This window comes from Manis javanica, chromosome 10 (genome assembly GCF_040802235.1).
Source record: "Manis javanica isolate MJ-LG chromosome 10, MJ_LKY, whole genome shotgun sequence".
In the NCBI taxonomy this organism is placed as follows: Eukaryota; Metazoa; Chordata; class Mammalia; order Pholidota; family Manidae; genus Manis; species Manis javanica.
Window position 1 is genome coordinate 72,356,235 of NC_133165.1, and position 25,776 is coordinate 72,382,010.

Below are 25,776 nucleotides of genomic sequence, written 5' to 3' on the forward strand. Positions count from 1 at the left end.
TTGGTCAATAGTCTCATAGTTCCGATAATGTATTTTTTCTGATGTTTTCCAAATGCCTTGACAAATGTATGTGAATCAAGGCACTGTTCTTCCAGGACAGACTGAGTAACTTTTATGTATGCTGAAGTCACTTTTTTCAGTTAAATTTATTAATCACAAAAGATTTTATTTTAGCATATTAAACCATCTAAAGTCATACTGCCTCTTACCTATGAAGAACATAAATGTAAAATGACAATAATTTTTTTCCTGATGGTTCCTTCCAATAATGACAAGTGATTTCAACACCTATGAGGGATGTCAACATTTTACACTTGAATATGTCAGTATTCTTTTGTGTATATATATATATATATATATATATATATATATATATATATATATATCTTTGATACATTTGAAAAGAAATGCTTTAAGGTAGAAAAAAATCACAATTTAAAAAATTGAGGCTACATTGCATAGTCATGATTGACTAAATCATTGGCCATTGGCTGATTCAGCCTCCAGCTTGCCCTTGAGTGTGTCAGAAAGTCTCTCGTTAGTGCATTCTATCCAGAGATAGATATGTATTCTTTTTCATCAATTTTCAGACTGCAGCTATTAGGTCAAAATATTGCTTCTGCTCTGTTCTCTTATTTCTCTTCTTATATCAGTATAATTAAACTTATGTTAGATCTGATTTCTTATATCTTTTATATTGTTTTCTGTATTTTTTTCATTATGTTGTTTCTCTATGGTTTGTGCTCAACATTTTCTTTTGACCTATCATCACAGTAATCTTCTTACAGTATGAATGTTTAAATCCATACGTTAAGCACTTAATTTTGATTATTATATTTTCTTCAAATTTATATTTTGCTATATTTTATAATTTCAAGTTTTCTGTTGAAGTTTTCAACCTAAAATTCCTTGAACAGGCACACCATAGTTATTTTCAAGTCTGTGTTAAATCCATTATCTTTGTTTCTCATTGCTACAGTTATTATTGGTTTTAAATTATGTTGATTGCCTCTATGAGTGAGTTACTTAACTTTTTATTGAAATCATATATGCAAGTATCACATATGAAGTATTATGGGAATAACCTAAGGGTTATGATTGCATTAACTTCCTCTAGAGAGAAATTACTTTTGCTAGCTTCTCTGTTGCTACAGTATAATCTTTTGCTAATGTCGCTCAAAGATAAGGATTGATTGTTTTAATGTAGCCATTTTACAGAGAAGTATTCAAATATTTTATTTAGTTCATTTTGCAAATAAAAAAAATCTTATATTTTAAGATATCCCTTATTCATCTATTTAATAGTTGTTTATTGTTAAATGATGCTAGATCCATGCAGCCAGGAAAGTTAAAACTCATAGACAACTTATATCCCTTGATAGATGCTTAAAGGACTTAGGCTTAGCTTTCTTGAAGGGCTTTTTTACTTCTGGTTCAGCCTTATTCTAGAGTATACTCTCAAATTCTAAGCTAAAGACTGAAAACTTGCCAATGCTATTCTTTCTTGATAAATTAGAAATACCCATTTTTTTCCCTATAGTTCTATAAGACTGTTTTAAACTCTGTTGAGTTCTCACTCTCTGAGACCCCTTTCTCAAGAACTGGCAGATATCTCCAGTGACATGCTGCTCCAAATGACAGAATGACTTCTCTGAGTTTCTCTCTATTCCTGAATCTTTGCTTCATAATTCTTCACTACCTTGTTAATTTTCTGGGCCTTCTAGCAATTTTGTTCTTATAGTTTATCCATTTTTCTAGATGTTGTAGATTGTCTGTATTTCTTTGCCTGACATGTTCAGACTCCTTCTCTATGAACTTTTGTTAAAGGTTACTCAAAGGAAGTATGAATTGGCTGTTCTGATTTGGTAATTACGAACAGCTTAACAATTTTATTTAATTCACTTTTGCAAAGAACTTAGCATTTCAGGATACCTTTTATTCACCCGTTTAACAATTACTTATTGAGCATTTACTATGCATGAGCATATGTATTCATGAACATACAATAATGAAAAGACACAAACATTTCCTACCTCTTAACATTTACTTTATCATTGGTATGATATAATAAACAAGCATGTAAATAAGTGGAGTAACTTCAGATTATAAAAAGTGGTATGAAGGGAATACACAGCAGGTTGATAAGGAAAATTAAATGTTAAACTGACACTTATATTAAGGCAGAACTTTTTTTGTGCAGAGTGTTGGGAAAACAGTGTCCAGGCAGAGGTAAGTAAATAAGTGCCTAAGGAGAAAAAAAGATTGTTGTGTTAGCAAGTTATATTTAAAGCAAGGTGTGTGAGTGGAGGTTAGTATGAATAGAAATTGGAGAGGACCAGAGTGTGGATCTTGCAAACCTTTGTTGACTATTGTAGGAACAACCTATCTTTGTTGTAAAACTTTATAATTGTAATACAATAGGAGTTATGATGCTGAACTATCGTTAGGTTAACTGCCATAATATTCCTACCCAAATGGCTACAAAAAATGCTCTCAGGCCACTAAACTGGTAGGAGTGCCCTGGACTGTCAAACTGGTAACTAAATTGTTATTTACTCCTGACAATTTTGTCTCTTAGAGGATAGTGGCAGCAACTTGGGAAATTGCTACTCTGAACTCAATAATGACCAAGAAGGAAAAATTGGTTGGAAAAGTGGAAGTGACAAGAACCTTGGAATAGAAAACAATGCTACCTTAGTGTTTTAAAATAACAGCAAAAGAAAACCCTGTGCACATTTGGACAACATTCTTTAAGTGTTTGAAGGAAATAATTTTTATTAGTTTGTTGAAAAGCTAAGTGAACATGGACTCATGCTGTCAGAACCTAAGAGGGAAAACCTCAAGAGTTTTCAAAATGCTCCACAAAATGTCATTCTGTTTGCATCATTATGGAAAAGGTTCTGATAAGGAACAATATTGGGGAAGGAACAATAAAACTGATTATTTCAACAAAAGGACCTTTGTGACACACTCAATTTAAAAAATATGACAAATAGGTTAATGATAATGACAAGCTAGTGTCATATAAGAACGTTTACAGGAAGCCTGGACTGACACTCCCTTAAACCCCACAGCTTTAATCAAGCTAATTAAATTCATCCTTCATGCCTCAGATTCAACATCATTTCATTATGGAATCCCTCCCTGACACCTCCCACAGCACACAGAAGTACAAACATTGGGCAGATTCCCCTGTTATAACCTTAGTCCTTCTTTCACAGGACTTATCACCTTTATAACTGACTAGTCATCCGGATAATTATTTGTTTAATGTTTGTTTTTCTCACCAGACTGTAACCTCTGTCAGGATGAAAAGTACATCTGTCTTCTCATCTCTTTATTCTGATACTCCTATGGGTAAGGTCAGAGAAATGTACTGGTCATAAATTCTTTGTAGGGCAGTTTGTGGCTGTAAGCAAAGTCTTTTATATAAACTTCTAAGAAAAGATGGAGAAATATGAGCTGGTCATGGTTCAGTTAGACTGAATAGCTACCTTGGATAAAATAACTATATCCAAGGGATAGAGATTAAACAGAGTCTGGACATGGTATATATTATATGTCCAATTTCACATCACATGATGGTGCAGTGATTCATTATGTTTAGTGTGAATAAGAACCACCTTTGTACTTGCCAAAAAGGATAAACTCAGGGTCCATTCCCAGTTCTCCAGGTTCATGAGACTCTCTGAGCTTTTCCTACAGGGAACCTTTCCAATTTTGTGGTTGTCTGCAGGGTCGCTGATTTTCATATCAGAAGGACATTTTTTCTCCCATTGATCGTTTACTCTTGGGCATATTCAGTTACAAACTACATTAGTAAGAGTCCATCTTAGTGGCTTTTCTATTTTGGGCTACTAGATAAATGACATGCAGGATAGAATTACAAATCAGAGAACATTTTACTGTGGGAGAGAAAAAATATATAAAAATTTACTCCCCAAACAGACTTCTTAAATAAATATTTTAGTTTAGAATAGTTTTAGATACACAGGAAAATAGAGAAGGTAGTAAGGAGTTTCCATATGCCCATAATAACATCATATATTATGATACAGTCATCACAATTCATGAACTGATAATGAGCATTATTAACTAGCGTCCACATTTTATTCCTATTTTCTCAGTTTCTAACCTAATATCATTTTTTCTGTTGTACAATCCCATCCAGAATACCACACTGTATTTAGTTGTCATGTCCACTTAGATCCTCTTGACTCTGACATTTTCTCAGACTTTCCTTATTTTTGATGACCTTGACAGTTTTAAGAAGTGCTGGTCAGACATCTTGTAAAATGTCCCTCAAGTGGAATTTATCTAAATTTTTTTCTAGTAATTAGGTTGAGGCTATGAGTTTTGGGGAGAAAGACCACAGAGGTGAAGTCCCATTCTCATTCCATCATACCAATGGCATGTAAAATCAATATATCTTACTGCTGTTGATTTTTAACCTTGATCACTTGACTGAGGTAGTGTTTGTCAGATCTTTCCACTGCAAAATCAACTTCCCCCTCCCCCATTTCCATACAGTTCTTTGGAAGTCATTTTGCACAGCTTATACTTAAGACATAGAGAATATGTCCCAGCCCTTTGAGGGCAGAGTATCTTCACGAATTACTTGAAATTTTTGTGCTTGGAAGATTTGCCTTTTCTTCCCAATTTTTTAAATTATTCAATAAATTATATCTATATGGCCTCCTGAATAATTATTTAGTGTGGTTTATAATCTAATACTTCATTATTATCATTATTAGTGAGTCACCTGCCTGGTTGTGAGCCTGCATTCTCAAAACAGCTCTCCCCAGTCTTGGACTGCACCAAGATTTCTCAGTCTCCTACCTAGATCCAAAGCTCCCACAAAGGTACTTTTATCTGGATGGATACCAAATCATTGTTGTTGAGGGAATGGGGGAGCAAGGGATATCTTATTTAACCATCTTGCTGACGTCTCTCGCCTACATGGTTTCTGACCAACAGTCAGCCATAATTTTTATACTTAATATTCTGTAGTAAAATTCCCTAACCCATCTCCTCTGGCTATTTTCATGATTTTCTCTTTGTTTCTGATTATGCCTAGATAAGGACTTTTGGTATTTATCCTGCTTTGTCTTCTATGAACTTCCTGGATCTGTGGTATTGCTCATTAATTTTGTAAAGTTCTCAGAAATTATTACTTCAAAAATCACTTCTGCTTTGTTTTCTTTCTTCCTCCTTATTGTACTCCAATTACATGTACATCTTTTGAAGTTGTCCCACAGTCTTGAATGTACTGGTCTCTACCTTTTTTTTTTTTCATTCTTTTTCTCTGTGTATTTTAGTTTGGGAAGTTTCTGTGTACCTATCATCACTAACATAATGAAACACTGAAACACTATCTTAAGATGTTTGGCTGTATCAGACACATAGAAAATAATTGGCAGTATAAACTTAGTCTTCTGAGTTCTTATGTAATCTATTTGTTCCATTTATCATTACATTCTTTTCCATTTAATTTTAGAGGATTAAAATTGTAATTCATTTTTCAGTATTCTGTGCAATCCAGCATACAGATTTTTCCCCCTTTATTGCATTTGCATTTTCAGAATCAGTCATATTTTTAATCTCTAAGTGTCTTTCTTAGATCTTTTATGATTCCTTATCTAGTTTTCTTGAACTTCAGTACATTTACAGATTATGTATCTCTTTTTAAGTTTCTCTACTTACAAATTTGTTCTCTAAGTGGGCATTTGTTTCATTTCCTCAGAATAGTTTCATTCAACAGAGTATACTTTGTCTCATTCAACCTTTTGGTTTACTTAACATTAGAGAAGGAGGCTTATATTTGAACAATATTGAAGTTGAGATGAAACTTTAGAAATTGAATGAGTCCCTATACATATTATAAAAGCAAGAGGAGAAAAAAGTTTATTATAATTTTACTTGGGAAGATTAGTGGTCAAGGACATTATACTTGGATGCAATCAGAATATAGATTTTCTCTTCTTTGCCTGAGTTTCTTCTCTGTAATTATAAAGTAGTCTCAATGCATTCTGTAAAATTATTCTTACTGGCTTGACAGCTCTCACTGAGAGCTAGCCTCAGCTGTCTCCTTGAATCAAGTTAAAATTTTAATATGAGAATAATCTGTACAGCAGGCTCCCTTCCTTACATAAACCCTGGCATCCTGGAAATTTCTGGAGGTAGGCTTAGTTAGGATCAAGTTATGTTTCTTATCGACTGCTGTGCAACCTATACTTTTATCTAGTTCTTGCCATTAAAAAAGTAGGTAGCAGTAATAATTCCTACAAACCTTTCTTAATTAGGCTACAGTTTTATATGCAGTGAGCTAGAGGGTAACATGGCTTCCCCAATACCTTTTCCCTTCTACTATAACCTGTGGACTCCTCAAATCTTTAAAATAAGATGCACACTCTTTTCCAATTTTCATTATTGATATATATTTTCACTGTTATTATGTTCCATTGATAATTTAATGATGACTGTATGAGAAATGAATGTATAGAGCTTAAAAAGTGAAGATTAATATTTTATGCTTTTATTATAATCTATATTTAAAGTGTTAAGTCAATTAAATACTACCAATCACAAATATTACATTCATCTGAATTTTGAAGTCAGTGAAGTCCCCTGTCTTTGTTTCCACTGGCTATTTTTGAGATTTTCTCTTTACTATTGGTTATTAGTGATTTGATCAAGATGTACCTTAGTGCACCTTTCATAAGGTTTACTCTACATGGAGTTTGAGGTCCTTGGGCATGTAGGCTTACAGTTTTTCTCAACCTTGGAAAATTGTCAGCTATTATTTCTTCAAATGTTTTTAATCTTATACCCTTCTGTTCTCTCCTTTTGAGACTGCATTTGCATACATGTTAGACTGCCTGATATTATCCTATATGTCACTGATGCTCTGTTCATTTTTTCCATCACTTTTGTGTCTGAGCATAATTTTGTTTGATTTCTACAGTTGTGTATTCATATTCACTGATCTTTTCTTCTACTGTATCTAATTTAATATGAATGTTATCTGTCTCAGTCTGTTCAGGTTGAGATAACAAAAATACCATAGACTGTGTGGCTTAAACAACAGATATTCATTTCTCACAGTTCTGGAGGCTGGGAAGTCCAAGATCAAGACACCAGCAGAAAGGATGTCTAGTGAGGGTGCATTTCCTGGGTCATAGACAGCCATCTTCTCATTGTCTTCACATGTTAGAGGTAAGTAAGGAGTTCTGGGTCTCTTTCATAAAGGCACAAATTCCATTCATGAGGGCTCCAATCTCATGACCTAATCATATTTTAAAGTCCCCATCTCCAAATACTATTACACTAAGGACTAGGTTTCAACATATGAATTTTTGCAGGGTTGTGGGGAGACACAGACATTTAGTCTTCAATTTGATCTATAGTATTTTCATCTCAGAAACTGTGTTTTATTAATCTCAAAAAATTCAATTTGAGTCTTTTTGTATTTCCTGATTTTCTCCTTTTCATGATATTTTTCTCTACCTTGTTGTCCATGTAGATCATAATTAAAATAGCTGTTATAATGTCTTTGCTAATTCCTTCATCTCTGCAAGTCCTAAGTTTGTTTTACTGGTTGCTTAAAATTCTTCTAACATTAAAAACATTTAATGCCAATATGCCCTCTAAAACTCTTTAACAAAGCTGGAAGACAATCCAAATGGATAATCATATTTTGGTATATTCATTTAATAAAATATTGTTCAGTAAGTAAAAGGAACATACTATTGATACAACCAAAACATGGAAGAATTTCACAGAAACCATGTTGAGTGAATGGAGTCCAATACCATTCAGAGTACATATATTCAGAGTAGATGCAGTCAAAATAAATATAGTATGACTCTATTTATATGCATTACCAGAACACAGAAAACTAACCTATGCTGATAGAAATCAGAAAAATGGTAATCAGCAGGAAGCAGGGGAAATGTGATCATCTAGAAGGGAGTAAAAAGAGACTTTCTCTGGTGTTGTAATTGACTACACAGTGATTGGGGTATTGCCCAATTCATTGAGTGGTACTCTCTTAAGATCTGTGTATTTCACTGTAGGTACATTATGGCTCAGTTAAAAAATCTTATGGAAGCTATCTGCACTTAAAAAAAATAGATCAAATTAAAAATAAAATAAACTGAAAAAAATGCAACCTATGACATAAAAAGTGAACTCTTAATTTTCTAATGAAATTTTGGGAGTTGGTAGGAAAAAGATGCTACCATAATAGAGGACAATAAAACATTAATTTTTCCAAGTAAATTAAAATGACATTAAAATACATGAAAAATGGTAAATCCATTCATAATCAGAGAAATACAGCTTTAAATCATAGTGAAACACAATTTTTCACCTTCCAAGTGTCTTCATTTATTATAAATGCCATATAACCATATTTCAACAACCTTTGTACAGTTTGTACATGCTTAATTTAAATAGTCCATATTTTCCATATTTTAAATTAAATAATATTGAGTCCTAAGTTATACAATTATAATTTAAGACAAGAAATACATCTTAAACATACTAACAATAAAACATATTCAAATTATATAGGAGGGATTCAAAGCTATAACAGAAGTAAAATTAAGAGTTTTCATTATGTTAAACATATAAAAACAGTAAGTTAAATACATATTTATTTTCAATTCTGAAATCACTATAAAATTAACCTTAAAAAAGAATAATAAAAAGTAAATACAGAAATTATAAGTAGGTTGATTGACTTAACATAAAATAAAGGGGAAAAAATAATAGAATTGGTTAATATCAGGAGCTGATTCTTTGAGTCAATACAGTAAAATTAAAAATGCAATAATAAACCTTATCAAAAAAAGAAATAAACAAGAAAGAAAAAAATAATACATTGAAATAGTAAATTATAAGAAGCATATAGCACACATTTATGCTAATAAACTTGAAAAGAAAAATTATTTTCTTTTAATTATTAAATGTTTGTGAAGAATAAACAGGAAGTTTAAAAATACAAATATCAAAGCATGATAGAGAAAAAACAAGAGTGAGGAACAAAGATAAACTATGAAAGTTTACTGGCAGATTCAAAAGAACTGGAAAAAGGAAACGTGTATCAGGACAATAGAGAAGCAAATAAATCTATACTTAAATATAATCTCAATCAGTGACAAAAGAAATTAAGAAAAAACGAATTCTTAAGTTCATTAAAAGAATAAAGTAAGGATGCTGTGCAATTTTTAAAATAAAAGTAATGAAGAAGGACATGAATGACAGTGTCCATAAACAGATGTATGTATTTATTTTAATTTTGCTTGTGGTGAAGACAGCATTGTAAATAAAAATGAAAATGTGGACTATTCAATTACTAATATTTGAATGATTAGATTTACACATTGAAGAAAAGTAGAATAGACCTATGTGTGTATAAATACCAGGTTAATACATATTACAAAAGTAGTAGAAGAAATCATGTTAATTTTGGTAGAGAGATTTTCTATGTAAAATGCAAAAGGTAAAGGAAATGGATGGGGATGGACAGATTTTATTTCATACAAACTAAAGCATCCCAAGTACAAAATAAATCATAAGGAAAGTTTAAACTTTGACAAAGTTCTGGGGAAAATTTTGTACCATAATACTGCTGACAAAGATTACTATCCAGAATATATATCCAGAGTTTCTAAAGTCATTTAGGAAAAAAATAGAAATAATGGGAAGGATATAAGCAGACAAGTCACAAAGGAAAATCATAAATGTCTTCATAAATATATATAAAAAGATGTTCAATCTGACTAGTTATAAGAAAAATGCAAATTAAAAGGAATTATTTTTCATAAGTTTGACAAGAATTAGTGATGAAATCAAACCTTGGCAAACGTACAGGAATAGCACTTTTGTACCTTCTCTGAGTACAAATTGGAGAATGATTCAGAAAAACAAGTTGACAGTCTATCAGAATAAAATTGTACATCTCTATTGACTCAGCAGTTCTACTTCTAAGAAATAATTTAAAGGAAATAGTCCTAGATGAGCACCGAAATGTACATAGTAGAATGATTCATCTTTGTTGTGGTAGTAAAAGTTGGAAACCTAAATGTCTTTCAATAAAATATTTTTAATAATATTACAACATATTTCATGGTCATTTAAATGAATGAGGTAGACTTTTATATACTTGTACACACCCTAACCCAAACTCTATAATAATGAAATTTATAAAACATGAAAACTAATATCAATTCCCATCTGACAAAAATCTCAGAAAAAGAAAGATTAATAAGAAAATGGAGAGGAATTAACTGAAGACATAAAAGTCATGAATTGTTTGTAAATAAGAAAAATACATGCATTCATCTGGCAAACCATATAGAATACAAAGCAGGATGGAAAAAAAAAACAATACATGTTTATACATGGTACAAAAAATAGTTAAAAACCACTGAACACAAAAGGAAGTTCTCAACATTTCAAGAGCAAAAACAGTAAGCTTATTTGAATCACTGACCTGGTTTCCATACAGCGACACTAGACATAAAAAGATAAAAGACTAACATAGCATACAGTGGATAAAGTATGAACTCTTTGGGGAATAATGTTGAAATACTTGGTTCACGATATGGAAAACACAATGAAATTTATGATCCTATGTTACAGAAATAAGCTCTGTGGATTGAAGATGTACTGTGAAAAGAAAAACAACAGAATTAAAAGAAAGTACATTCTAATATCTATTATCTCTATATTGAGAATAATGTTTAAATAAGACCCAGAGGCATTAATGATGTACAGGAAAATCACACATGGTATTACATCAGAAATAAAGATTTCCTCAAACAAGTGACCCTCTGACAAAGTTAGCAGTAACAAGGTATTTACAACAACCAAAATTGACAAATGATTAAGATCTGAAATATACAAGCAAGTCTTATATATTACCAAAAAATAAGGAAACCAGAAAGAACCAAGAAATAAGGAAACCAGAAAGAACCAAGAAATAAGGAAACCAGAAAGAATTGGGAAAGGTTAGGAACAGGCAATTTCTAGACACAAACACCATAAATATATAAAGAGAAAACCAATCTCAATAGCAATCACAGAAGAACAAAATAAAAATACCAGTGACATACACTGCATGTTCATCATACTGGCAAAAATTCAAACCATACCAAATGCTGGTTTAGATGCAGGGAAGCAAAAACCCTGAGGCACTGCAGTTGGATGTAATCAGTGGCATTCATTTTGGAAATAAAATCTTTTGGTTAGTTAAATAAAGGTAAGTATATGTCTAAAATCAGAAAAGCATCCTAGAGAAACCCTTGCTCAGGTATATAAGTAGACATGGATAAAAATACTCATTGAAGTACAATAGAAGTAAAGAGTTTGAAGCATTCTAATTATCAGTCACTGGAAGACTAGATAACTCAGGTGGAGACTAAAAAAGGATAGTTCCAGTATTTACCAAAAAAAATTCCAGTTCTATATGGGTTTAGTGAAAAAAGTGAGAAATATAATGCAATACATGTGGTAATACATAAACCTGATATTCATATGAGATATGCAATTCATATATACAGATAAGTTATGCACAATAGAGCATATTGTACTGTATATTTTACACTGACATATGGAAGTAAAGAAATTTCTGGAAGGTATGAATTAACAGACCATAAATTAGGCAAAAAAAGGGAAAGAATAAGAGAATAGGATCATGCTGGGAGATGAAAGGCATAAAGCTATAGAATAAAATTTTGTCCTACATTGACTGATAATGTACCCAGGAATATACCTCACTCTATTGGGTGCACTTGACACCCTTCTCAGTTACAACATTCAGTACAGGCAAGGGCACAGTGAAACAGGCACTCACATATCCTATTGTTAGATGAAAATTTTCAGGACATAAACTCCCATCTGTGTACTGGAATGTTAATCCCCAAGTCTACAGTAGTGTATGGGAGCAGTATTTACCTCCCTGAACTAGCAAGACCATTTTTAACAACCTCAGGGTTAGCATTCACCTAATTCCTAAGATATTTTTCATTTTGTCTTTCAACACATGTTTTATGAAGCCCAGTTATAAATCACAATCTTAGAATTTATCCCTGCCCTTTACTGATTCTCTTCCACTTCTCTGATTGCTCCATTTGTTTTCAAAATTTCAATCTATGCTTAAATCTGAAAATCTCCAGAACTCAACCATTTTATTTTTGCCTAAAATACTCTTTAGCTTAATTCTCTATTCTCATAGCTTCTCTATATTGTAAATTTCTAAATCTAATTCTGTTTTTACATCCAGATATTTATGTTTTCATATCATTCTACTACCTCAATGCAACACAAATCAATTGAATCTCATTGTCTTCTCCTCAAAAACATTGCCCATTGCCAATTACTGTTGAGTTATGTGGATGTATTGTTACCCAACTGACCATTCAAGTTAAAAAATAATTGATTCATATATTTGTTTTGCTCTTCCCTTTCCTTTAGCAATCACATCAATTCCATAAATTCATATATGTTTTAGCTTCCTATTGTGATGGTAACCAATGACTACAAACTTAGTGGCTTAAATATCATAAATATATTATCTTATGTCTGGAGGATAGAAGTCTCAAATGAGTGTCACTTGGCTCACATCAGCCTGATGTCAGTGGGTTGCATTCCTTACTGAGGGTTCCAGGGAGGAATTTATTTTGTTGCCTTTTCCATTTGCAGAGACTGCCCGCATCCCTTGGCTCATGGTCCCCTTCTATCTTCAGACTTCAGTGACTGGTTGAGTCTTTTTTATGCTGCCATTTCTCTGTTCTCCTTCTTCTGTCTCCTTTGATGACCCTTGTGATTACACAGTGCTCACCTGGATAATCCAGAAAAATGTCCTGGATTAGCCAGTTAGCAACCATAATTACACCCTTAACCATAATGTCCTCTTGTAACATTCACAGGTTTCGGGGATTAGGGTTTGGACATCTTTGTGGAACTATTATTGTACTTACCACGACATCCAATTCATAGCAATTCAAAATATCACCTCTTTTAAAATTTTTTCCTGATTTCATAATTTTGGACCAATCTCCTGAAAAATATTTTTCTAGGACAATTTTAAATTATCGTTTAAAAAATTCAGTGAATCATTTGATGCTTAAATGATTGAATAAGTTCAGATTTTGTTTAATAGATGTCATCTAATGCTTTACCTAGATAAGAACAGTATATCTTAAAAGTAAAAATGAAACACTTCATGCTAGGGTAGGGTTGGCCTTCCTTTGTTATTATCCCTCAGCTAGTAAACCACTAATAACAGCCCCGGGGTGGGACTCTGTCCTTGCTTGCTGGACTTAAACTCAACAGTTCTAGGTTAAACTTCATCCTGATATCTTCAAATACCCAATTTGGCTATTCAAATATTTCTTGTCTGTGCTCAGTAACCTTAGTATTCTCCTTCCCTGAGGCCACTGCCTGCCTTTTAAGAAAAACTCCCTTTTGTCAATTGCTGCAGACTTCGAATCTTTTTCAACTGGCTTGCCTTCAGTTCCTTCTGGAAATGAAAACAACTCTTTCAGGCTAGATCAAAGTTATAATTCTTTAAATTCCAAAATTTCTCCTATTAAGTTTCTTTTATTTCACCATTCATAACTATACTAGGTCAAATTACTGCCCTATCCTTATTAATAAATCATGAAATTAGTTTATCGGAGGATAATGTGATCACTATCCCTGACAGGAAAACACTATAATTCAACATCCAATAACATTTGAAGAAGGAAGCATTTCTTCGAAAGCTCTCCAGATGAAAAGTGCTATATAATTTCAAAACAACAAACTCATATGGCAACAGAAGAAAATAGCTTCAGGAGTTCCAAGATGTCTTTTCTCTGATGCATTTTTGTAGGTCTCTTCAGGAAGAAATACTACCGCTCATGGGGCCAGGGGGACGTGTCGCTGTTATTGTTGATAAAAGTAAGTAGTTACAACAAAAGAATCAGGATTTAAGACTTTGAAAAGAAAACCAAACACCCTGATATTTGGGGATTTAGAAGTTAAATTCGTTGTGGAGCTCGGTGTTGTTTAGCAGTTCGATATATTTACTGTTCTAAAGAGGTTGAAGAGACAAGCATCCCAGAAACCAAAAAGGAATAAAATCCTGTGTTGGGGTTTTCATTGGTTGTTTCTGACCTGTCAGGAAAACTATTGAGCTAAAATCATCTTGTCACCATTTGAATTATAAGATATGTGGAAGGTCATTATGATGGGACAGAGCTAATGACTCATCACGGCTTCTGATACCATAAAAAAAGCCTTGGATTTAATCAGAGCTCTTGATACTTGCCTAAAATCTCCTCACACGTAGGTTCTGACCACCTCCCTGAGACAGGCAGAGGGCAGTACTTCCTAGAAGAGTGACTAGTCCACAATTTAGAATAACAAATATCTGAGGGCCATCACCTGCAAATAATTTTCATTCCTATTTCTCTTAATCATTGGACAATTTTAACATCCACACCTTCTCCTCTTTTCTTTGTTAGGGCACCTGCACCACGACTGTTTGCAGACTTCTCTTCCTGAATTTTTGATCCATTGAACAACCCAAACCCTTCACCCTCCTGTCTCCATCTTCTCGGAATTTATCAGTTCCATCCTAGGCTATCTTCCTCCCTTAATGGACTTGGACTTCAAACGTTGTATCACCAGCAACATGCAAAAACCAAATCCTTGAGCAGTAACAGTTAAAAAGTTTTTCATCTCTACATTTTGGAAGTTGAAAGTACTGAAGCCCTTAGTTTTTTGGTTCTGCACTACTGTGCGTTCATGATTTCCAACCTTGACTAGGACCTCAGCATCAGTCTCGGTACCCTTACTTGTCCTTGACCAGTTACCTTCAACATTGCCCTCAAAACCCATCCAGAACCTTCCCAGTCTCCTTAAACCTCATCTCCACTCACATGCTACTCTTATTCTCCATAGATCGCAATGCCTCCTACTTCATACTTCACCAAGAAAACAAAATCTATCCTTCTTACGTTTACCCAAAAGCATATTATCCAGATGAGAAAGTAGCTAAAGATCATTTTTATTCAAAGAGAAAAACAAAGTGCCTATGTTTAATTTCTTTTCCAATCATTTGAGAGACCCTAACCCATTTGATAGCTTAGAATATGTAAATAAAATAGATCTGGTCTGAATAGTAATAGACAGCAGGTGTTTCGAGTCTCTCTATTCTTGCCTATACGGGGCTGGAAAAAAGCCTACCTATTCACATACTTTTAAATTCTCAAGACAGTACAATTAGATTTCTAAATGGAAGCACAGAGACTGTGCCCTTTCAGGTTGAAAGACAGCGCATCTTTGATCACTGCAATGGAGAAAGAGCTGCAGAGACTTCATTCTTTAAAACTCACATCTTCAGAGTCTCCCTTTCTTCAAGACAGCTATCCACTGGTACTGCTGACAACTCGTGAACACCATAATTGGCTGTCTTTCAAGGATCTAGACTCTACAACTAGAAACAATCCAAGCTAACATTTTGGAACATTTAACAGAAAATATTCAGCTTTTTGTTTAGAAACTACTTCCCTCCAGTAAAAGAACCTTGTGTCATTAATCTTTGAATGCTTTACAGCAAAAAAACTTAAAACATTTAATGAATTACATTGCTACTTCCAGACTGAGAAGGCACAAAGCTAATACAGATGGCTTTGCTTTTGAAAAGACTAGTAGAAAACTGCAAACTTTAAGCTGAGCTTCCAGTTTATCAAGGCTCAATATTTCTTTCCTTTCTGAAATATGAAGAAGTACAATAGTCTTATATAAGCATAAAAAGCTTAAGACAAGCACCATGTTCCATTTCATAGTTCTGAATCTTTTCCAAACTTATTTTTTCCTTTCATTTTTTTTCAGAAGCAGTGCATTTGCATCAACTGGTCCTGATTACTTCACGAATAGATGAAGCATTACCTTCTTTTCCAAATATTCTGGCAGTCAGCAAAAACAACAGATTTTGGTGCAAGATAAATTTTAGGTTTCACCTTCATAAAAGCCAAGTCTCTGTCCAAAATACTGGCAGCCAGGATAAAAACATGGGCAAGATTTCCTCCCACAAAGTTGGTTAAATTCCTTAGATCTTGACATTTCTCTGTCTTCAATACAAAATGTTATTGTTCTCAAAGGTAGCCTTCATCAAAATGTTATTGTTCTCAAAGGTAGCCTTCATCAAACTCAGCCTTTTTTCTAATGGTTGGAACTTACATTCTTATTTCAGGGAGAATTTCAGCAGCTCAGACAGCTGGGCTCATTCCAGATTGACAAGACCTATGACCCCAGATTTTTCACCAGGTAGGAGATGCAGAGGGCTAAGCACAGAGGAACATTATGGACCCAACAGCTCAGCAGTGCCCCCTAACAGGCGTCCAACCCTCCACACCACTGCCATCTCCTCATCAGCCTCAGAGCCCCAGCTTCATGCCACTGCCCAGGCCTGACTTCCTGCTAGCAGGTCCCCTCTTGCAGACTGTTGCTCTGGGACCAGCAGCTCTGGGGCCATGCCATGCCACCAGCAGAGGATGCAGCAAACCTCTTCTTGTTCATCACATTCTTTAATTTCCAAAGTTAAAAATTATTCTGATTTTTCTATTGTTATAGGATCCCATTTTTGTTTCATAAGCAGGTTATCTTTTCCATATGTTTATATTAACTATGACCTTTTCATTTTGTTTTTTCTGTTCCATTGATTGTCTGCTTTTGTTCATGCTTTATTTTCCTGTTTCTATCTGTCTCCTACATTGTCTTTTCTCTACTGTCTAGTGATTATTGGCTGTCCTTTCATATGCAAAAGTGAGAAGCTGACTGGAAGAAGAGCATTGGCTGGTGTGTGTTGGTGGGTGGAGAGTATAAACCTGGCTGTTTAGGACTCTAGAAGCAAGGCAGAAGGCCTGCTGGGCCTGTATTTCAATATCTAGCTTTTTGCATTTTCCTACTCTACTGAGCTCCTATCGGAATGCCTACCACACCCTGCGCCTGCTGCCTCTGAACCTGGACGCTCCTTGGCTGAGTTCCTCTGGGCTGATTCTGCCCCTTACCTACCACAGGTGGGGGTGGGATAGTTTCCTAACTGCTCAGGAAAGTGCAGGGGACCAGGGAAGTTTAACTGATTGGTATATAAATTTTCAACCAATAATGCTGTCAGTTATACCTCACCCCATGTTCCAGACATTCTGCAAGGCAGTAGATCAATTCTTGTTGGTGCTTGACACCCTGCAGGCATGTGGACCCCTAGTTCTTCAAGTCTGCTAAGTCCATTACACCTCCATGTGTGTGTTGTCTAAATGTTTATCCAGTGTTGTCTCCTATGTTCTGTTAGTCCTTGAGGTTATTTGATGTTAATAGTTTTTTTTTTCTTCACTGATATTTTAAAGAAGTGTTCTGAAGGAGAACTGTTGGACAAGGATGGTCAATCTGCCAAATTTAGCAGAAAGGGCTCAATAATTAACTTGATGTTTCTAACAAGTCGGACATCATAGGTTTATACATGGTTTTCGAGCAATGTGCAATGCCATATATAAAGGCAGCATTAGAACATCCTTTTGGCTTTACCTTCAATGCATAATCAGAATTTGAACTCTACAGCAGCTATCATCCTATTCCAGTGATGCCAACCTAGACTTGGGCATTACCATCTATGTGGATTGAAACAATGTAGTAAGTGACAGAAGCCAACCTGGGTTTTCCCTGATGCCTGAAATCTGCCCAGTAGCTGACTTCAGCCCCACACTATGCTTGCTGGCATTTGGAGAGGTCCTGTCTCATGCTTATACCATTCAAGTAAATGCCTAGGAGTCATTTTAGGTCAGAGGCTGTCAGTTTACCCCCAAATGTAAATCTCACCTAACATTCATTTGCCACTTAGTATGTACTCACTGGCCTCCTAACTTCCTTCCGCAGCTGTCTTCTTTAGCAAAAGTCTAGACCAATGACAAGCCTCCCATGGCAAGAAAGGGGTATAGAATGCAGAGAGGAAAGCCTCATGAACCTCTGCTGGCAGGAACCATCTTATTGGATGACGTTTTGCAGTTTTCCCAATGTAAGTATTGTAAGGCTGGAGGCATCAGGGGAAGAGGTGAGCCTGATGGACAAGCTCAGGCCTCACCAAACGAGGCAAAGAGACCAACAGCTTCTGGTCTGACAACATTCCAGAGCCTGATCGGATAACACTCCCAACTAGAGCCCTTCCCCCAAGCTAAAAGATAAGTGGTAACTTTCCAGTACCTGGCTAAAGGCCAATGAGAGACCCCCACGTACCCTAGACGAGCCAACCCTCGCGCCACTGTCACCTTTGCTCTCCCTCCCCCTGCCTTCTTTAAAAACTTGCTGCCTGCCCTGCTGGGTGTGACTTCCCCAGCCTGTGTTTCAGACTTAGGAACATCACCCGGGGATTGCCTTCAAATAAACTGCCTGGCACTTTGTTGCCTCTCTTTGCCTGCTTATTTCGGTTGGAATTTATTGTAATTTATCTTACAAGTATAATAATTGTTTCTTGAGTAATCAACCTCCTCTTGCTTATTGGGGTAGCTACTGTTTCTATTTTGCTTTTAGCCCATAATGAAAAATGTAAATCACACTGTTTTGAGAATAGGTAGTTGATTCAGTCAGTACCAAGATTAGGACCTGCTCCCTAAACAGCCGAGCACAAGCACAGTTACTATAACTGTTGCCCAGAATGGGTTCTGGGGGCAGATGAAATATCACTTTCAAGAATAACTAGGGAAAGCTTCAAAAAAAATTTAATATTTTTTAATAGGTGGGTGGCTAATAGTTGATGGACATAAGTGAATTCTTAACTACCCTCAACATTTTTCCAAATAATCTTAAAAGTTCATCCATGTGCACCCTATCCCATCTTGTCCCAAGCTACCTACCACTATATCATTACCTCCTATTTTTTAAGTCTCCTTCCCTTTTACCTTCTAAGTCTTATTATTAAGTAGTACTCTTGCTTTATCCTTATAAATTCTTTTTTGCCTTACACTGTTGTGTCTGATTAATTTAGTTACATCAACTTTCTTTTGGTCATTTTCTGAATTATATATATTTCCTCATCCATTTCTGTATGGTTTTAATTTAGATAATTATTTAACTGAGTATCCCTTTTAAGTAGAATGTAGATTTTCTTTTTATCCAAGATGATAAAATATGCCTGATGAAATTAGCCCAATTGTATTTATTGTGTTACTGATATATTAGGATTTTACCACAATCTTATTTTAAGGTTTCTCTTTAACTAGTTTTTCTTAAATTCCTTCCCTACCTATCTTCTGTTTGATAAATATTTTTATTTTCTATGATGATTTCAAAGCTATAGACTGCATTTTTATTCTTTTTGATGATTTCTGCTAAAATTTTGATATGAAAACATAACACACTGATTTTTAACAATATTTAACAGCATTTCTACATCCATTCTGAATCATCAGATTATCTTTCACCATTCCTTCCCACACAATGTGACTATCATTCCTTAGATTTTTCATTTTATCCTTTATTTTATACACACACAGAAAATAATTATTGTCAGAAGTTAATTTGATGTTTTGTCATTAACTTGCATTTGCAGCAAAGAATATGAACTGTCTTGAGTGGAAGCCCTTTAATTAATAAGCAGTTCAAGTCTTTCCTCATAGTTCTAGGAAGGCCACAGTGCTGTCAACAGATTCTCAAGGGGAAAATTATCAAAAGGTTAAGAATCATTCACCATCAGTGGAAAACCCAAGTCCCTTTACATGGCACCCAAGGCTCTCCAGCACACTCCTACCAATCCCTCCAGCCTCCTTCCACTCCTTATTAGTTAAATTCCAGCAAACACTGAAATGTACGCAAGCATGCACGTGCTTGCCCTTGCGCACAAGCCGCACCATGCTTTTCCTCACCTCTGTGCAGTTGCTCATGCTGGCCTGCCGAGAATGCCTTTCTCCTCCACATTCTCCCATCTCCATCCCTGATATTCACTAGCTAACTCCTCCTTATCCTTTAAGCAGCATCTGTGGCTTCAACTCCCAGAAGTACTTTTCTCTCATTAGCCACCACTCTCTCACTGCTGGGTTTTCACAGTTCACTGTATTTTATGATTTGGTTATATTTTTATAATATGGTTATTTCCCCTTTTGGTTTAATAGTCAGTCACACTCATGTGGTGGCTGTGTTGCTCGTTTGTGTTTGTATACTCTCAGTGCCTGACATATAGCAAGTATTCAATATATACTTGTTGAAGAAAAAAAAAAGAAAGAACTATGGGCTTGCTTAAGGATAAAAAGCAATTAGGCTAAATACTTTCAATTAAGAATCCTATTTATCTATAGCTTCAGAATTAGCCAACCATAAGGAACACTAGTGAGACTTTTAATGAAGAAACTAGAATTCAATAATTTAATTGGAAAATAATACTGAAACAGAGACTGTACAAAATAAATGTTCCTGGCGTGAGTGTGTGTGTATACATACAAACATATACATACACACACACACAAATATTCTTTTATTCCATTTTCCTAAAAGATAACTTCTTATAGAAAAGCCAGCTCGGGTGATCCTAATTTGAAGATGGGAAATGAGGAGCTTGCAGAGTAACAGAGGGAAATTGGGAAATAATCTGACTCCACTGGAAAAGATTGTTAATATAAAAAAGGATATAATGACATATAAACATGCCACTTATAAAATAAGATAGATATTTAAGAAATGTATGCAGAACACAAAATCTAATACAAGAGACTATAGATACGGATATTGTACCATTGAAATCTACTCCTAAAATATATTACAAAGAAACACCTGAATAATAGAGCAGAGTTGATAATCAACATTATAATACAAAAATCCTGAAATTAAAAATAACAAAGATGAGCAATAGAAAAATTAGAAAATATGTCTGGTATCAAATGAGTAAGCTGGAGTCAATACTGCTGTGTGTCCTAATGGAAGCTTTTTTTCTTAAGAAAAAATACTATATTCAAACTTCAAAAACAGAAAGACAGTAAACAGATTACTATCAGGAAACCACATTTAAGAGTCCTTCAGACTATTAGACAGAAGTGACACCTTGAAAAGTCTGAAAAGAAAGGAAGTAACCCAGACTTCTGTACTCCCAAGGTGTCCCTATTGCACGGCAGCTCCAGGAGCCACTCTAACATAGGCCAATTTCCAACATCTGTTGCACTCAAACATCTTTCTTCAGAGCACAGTGTATTTGATACTTAGAACACCAATAACTAAAGGATTAGGAAACTCAAAAATAACATCTTTACATATCTTATAAACTATTAATTTAGTGATACATAAATAAGAAGATGATAAAAGAATGATCACTAAAAAGGGTAAAATATAAACACCCAAAAGGAGAAGTTGGTGTGGATTTTAAATAATTTCAACAAATTTTGGAACAAAATCACACTTTAAAAAATGTTAGTTTTTCATATAGAAACAAAGAATGTAACAGGATAGGAACAGAAAAAATAAAAAGCATTAAAATACCCAATATAAAAATGATGCAAAAGTTTCAGGTTGTTGAAGCAGATACACTTTTATGTACTATGTCAGTCAACAAATATTTATTGTGCATTTTTGTGCCAGACACAAAGCCAGGAACTGCATCTCAACAATGAGAATAGTGATGAGCAATAGAAAAATGCCAACTGCTCTCTCAAAGAAGATGATAACTGATACCAACAAATACTAGTGGCAAAGTGATACAAAAGATAAACAGAAGGCTATTATTGGGTATAAAAAGGAGTCCTAATATTTCTGGCATTACACAGGAAAACTAAAAGAGTGTTTTAAATTGTTTACAAGAAATTTCAGAAATAGAATGATACTGAAATATGAAAGAAAAACATAAATAGACAGTGCATCAAAATCTCACCCTCCCTGTGCCATGCAGCCTTCATTTGCCTTAGGTAAGTCCATTAAAACTTAATGGAGTATCATCTTTCCTGTCTCTTCCCTTATTCTCATGACACGTGTACAAATACACACACACACACACACGCACACACACACACGCACACGCACACGCACACACACACACACACACACACACACACACACACAGTCACTTGGAGTATTATTTCTATATTAGCCCATGCTGTCAATCACTGATCACACTTGTTACAGTCACAGACTCTTGATCTGCAGTCCCCTAGGACCCATAAGGCTTCCTGAGGAAAGAAAGCATGTTTTATTCTACTTTGTACACCAGGGTCTAGCATAGGAAAACCTTTTCCTTTTGTCTCAGAAGAAATTCCCAAAAGTTCCCTCTTCCACTTCAGGTGGGTGCATATCCATTATTATCCACTAAAACAAACTCCAACACAAATACAATACTCAAAGAGGTGAGGCTCATGTCTGGAAGAGTTCTTAGCATTTCTGCTTCTGACTGTGGGACAATAAAAAACAAAAGCTGGCCTGTCTTCTTGGGATGGGCCTGGACAGAATCTCTCTTTTTTTCTTTTCTGTGTTATATAATAATAATAACCAAACATAAATTATCTCTACAAATTATCTTACCATACTTATTAGTGTCATTGGTGAAACTGTTAAAGAGAATGGGCAAATACTTTCAACAAGAAAACACATGATACTTAATCTAAGAGTAATAAGTAAGTTCACTAATTGCCAAAACTAATACAATATAATGGGTACTTGCAGTAGTGGTGAAATACATGTTCTGCAAAGCTCTGACTTTACATTATGGCTTAATTTGGTTTATCTTTAGTGAAGAACAACCTTTAAGATTCTGTATATCACATTCCAGCACTTCACTTTCTTCCATACAAATGAGATGATATAAACTTAGTGTGCCTATTTTCTCCTCTAATGTCTCAAAAATTCTTATAAACTGTAGGCCAGGTTAATTCCCTATAATATTTAACAAAATGCTTTTAATATCCTTGTTTTGTTCAAATTCTAATTAAGGTAATTAGATATTTAAGAAACCCAAGGCACCTGTCCTATGAATATAGTGAAATGTTGACAGGGGCTGAAATCCACCCAGGATGACTCACTCACAAGGTAGACAACTGATACTAGCAGTAGCTAACAGCTCAGCTCTGGCGATGGAGCAGCACACTGCACGTAGCCTCTCCAGTTTGACAGCCCCACAAAGTTGGACGTTTTACTTGGTGCCTCAAGTATCCCAACAAACAAGGCATAAACTATGTGGCCTTTTCTTGCCTAGTTTGAGTAGTAACAGCACTACTGCCACAGTAATCTATTGTTACAAACAAGTAACTCACCCATATCCAAGCAGAGGGGACAGAGACCCCACCTCTTGATGTGAAGTCAGGCTTAGTATGTAAGAACATTACCTGGCATGAGAAATACTGTTGCAGCCATCTTTGGAAAACACAATCTCTTAGAGGATTCATAGCAATCAGTTGTCTTAGTGCACCAAAGATATTAGGAATGTTGCCTAATGTCTTTATGGATATAAAATTCATCTTCCACATGTATCATCTTCTGATTAATTTCAACAATAAATTTGGTTAATACTCACTCTTTTAACATTCACTTTGCTATATGCTTTGAAGGAAAAGGGTTGATAACCTTAATACAGTATTTTTATTTTCCTTCACAGGATCTGATGAAGAGAACTGATAATAATGAGACAGTTATTTGACACAGGAGGAAATATTTCGGTGACATACAAATTATACTTACCAATTAAAATATGTCTCTTTAAAAGAATGGTTCTTATAAGTAAAATTCAACATTGACAATAAAGTTTCACTATTTTCAATAAAAAAAAGAATGGTTCTTATGATTGCCATTTAAGATTAATCAGGAAAAAAATGAGGAATACTTTCCATTGATTTCTTTATTTCAAACAAGAAAATAAATATATACCGACTTACATTTGCCTGCTAGATTGTGTTAAGTATTATATCTAGATATACATCTACATCTCTAAGCATATCCATATCTATATTCAATCCTTATATATCAACTTTCAGATGAAGTAGAGACTGAGTGACATTAAGCAGCTTCCCAAAGTCATACAACTAATTTATAGCAGAACTCAAGTTTGAAATCAGTATTCAGTGACTTCAAAGCTTGTGCTCTTTCCATAACATCATTTATAATACATATTGCTATTAAGTACATGCTCTTCCTTGATGTAGTGGTTGTCTGAATACTTCCTCAAAATTAGTTTTCTTTGACAACAGATATTTTCTTAAGTTCTTCTATAATAATCTCTTCAACTACTAGATTAATGTGCAACTTTGATAAGTGACACACAATGATTTCCTTGAATTGCAGTCATTTGCTTCATATTGGCTTTTTCATCATCTGAAAATCCCAGGAAATTCAACATACAGTTGCAAAGGTGAGAATCTTCATTTATATCTAAACTCATTGAGCCATGGCCCAGAAATCTCATTCTCACAGGATAAAAAGAATACTTAAACACAACAGGGACACTGATTTCTTTCTCCTTACATAAAATTTGTTACCAGAAAACGTAATGATTTCTGTACCAGATAGGTAATTTTTGATTCAAACCTTCCCAATAACTTTATTTTTCTTGGATATACAAAAACTATAAAATCAGCTTTCAGAGGTTATTAAAGAAAGAAATCTAAAAACGTGTGTATCCACTAATACATTTCTATAATCAATACAATCAAATCTCCAAACTCTGTTGTTTCAGCTTTTATATAGAAAACTTTGTCATCACAATACTTAATAAATCATTACGTTTTCAGAGTTGATAAATCATTATTATACCCCTGGGATGACAGAAACAGTCCTTCCATGCTCCACTGACGTAGTTTATGCCCATGTTATTTACAACAACCATGGACTAGGGGTGTGTGAATTTTTAACTCTACTAGTTCAGGCAATGTACCATGCCACATGCGGGCCTTTGGAGCCTACTGCAGTGTCTGAGGAGAATGGTAGCTGTGATCAGACAACTAAAGTAAGAGCAGCTGATTTAGCTGTGCATAAGTAATAGGTTATTATTATGGCATTTAATTGTGACCAGAAAAGCTTTGAGGTAGGTGAGAATTGGCTACTCCCCCTAACCTCAATACCCAGTTATAAAGAAATAAATTTCAGATCAAATTCTGCCACACATACAGACATTCATTAAACAAACATCTTAGCAAGAAGGCATAAAGTGATTTTTACACAAGCTATTCTGTATACTCAGTGAAATCCCAGCGGTTTGTGCCTTTGGGAGCTTCAGCCACCACTGTGCATACAATTCCCACCGGAGGGAACACCAGCAACGTTCCAGGGGTGGGATCTGGGTAACCAGAAGTCATTCTCATTCATAGACGAACCCCAAAGCATTTAGGGCTCTAACAAGACACTGTTTTCATGCATAAAACGTATTGTGCTTAGGAGGGCTAATTATTTAGGCATCAGATACTGACTGAGCTTCAGGTTACTGAAGTAAATAGAGTAGCCCCTGGTCAGTGAGGCTCTGTTGGTCAAGTTCTATCTGAGCCACCTCTAGACCATGCATTCTTTATTAGGGAAACTTACTGCCCCTATAACTGAAGCTTACACTAAATTGCACATTCGTATTATTTACGTGGTCTACGCTAAAGTGTTTTAACACAAAAGTGTTCCAATATAAGAACCATAACAGATGTGCTGCTCAATAAATCACATTTATCTAGTAACAGATTTCAACATCTACTACATGTCAGACACTGTACTAGACAACAGGGTCATAAAGCTAAGTAAGGTATGGTTCTCATCCTGAAGGAGCTTACAATCTAGTGGGAAAAA

The 25,776-nt window shown here is 34.7% G+C and overlaps 1 pseudogene; it reads right to left on the reverse strand.

Moving 5' to 3' along the window:
• Positions 1–15,506: 15,506 nt before the first annotated feature.
• On the reverse strand, positions 15,507–19,976 carry LOC108398108 (cyclin-G2 pseudogene; annotated as a pseudogene).
• Positions 19,977–25,776: the final 5,800 nt, after the last annotated feature.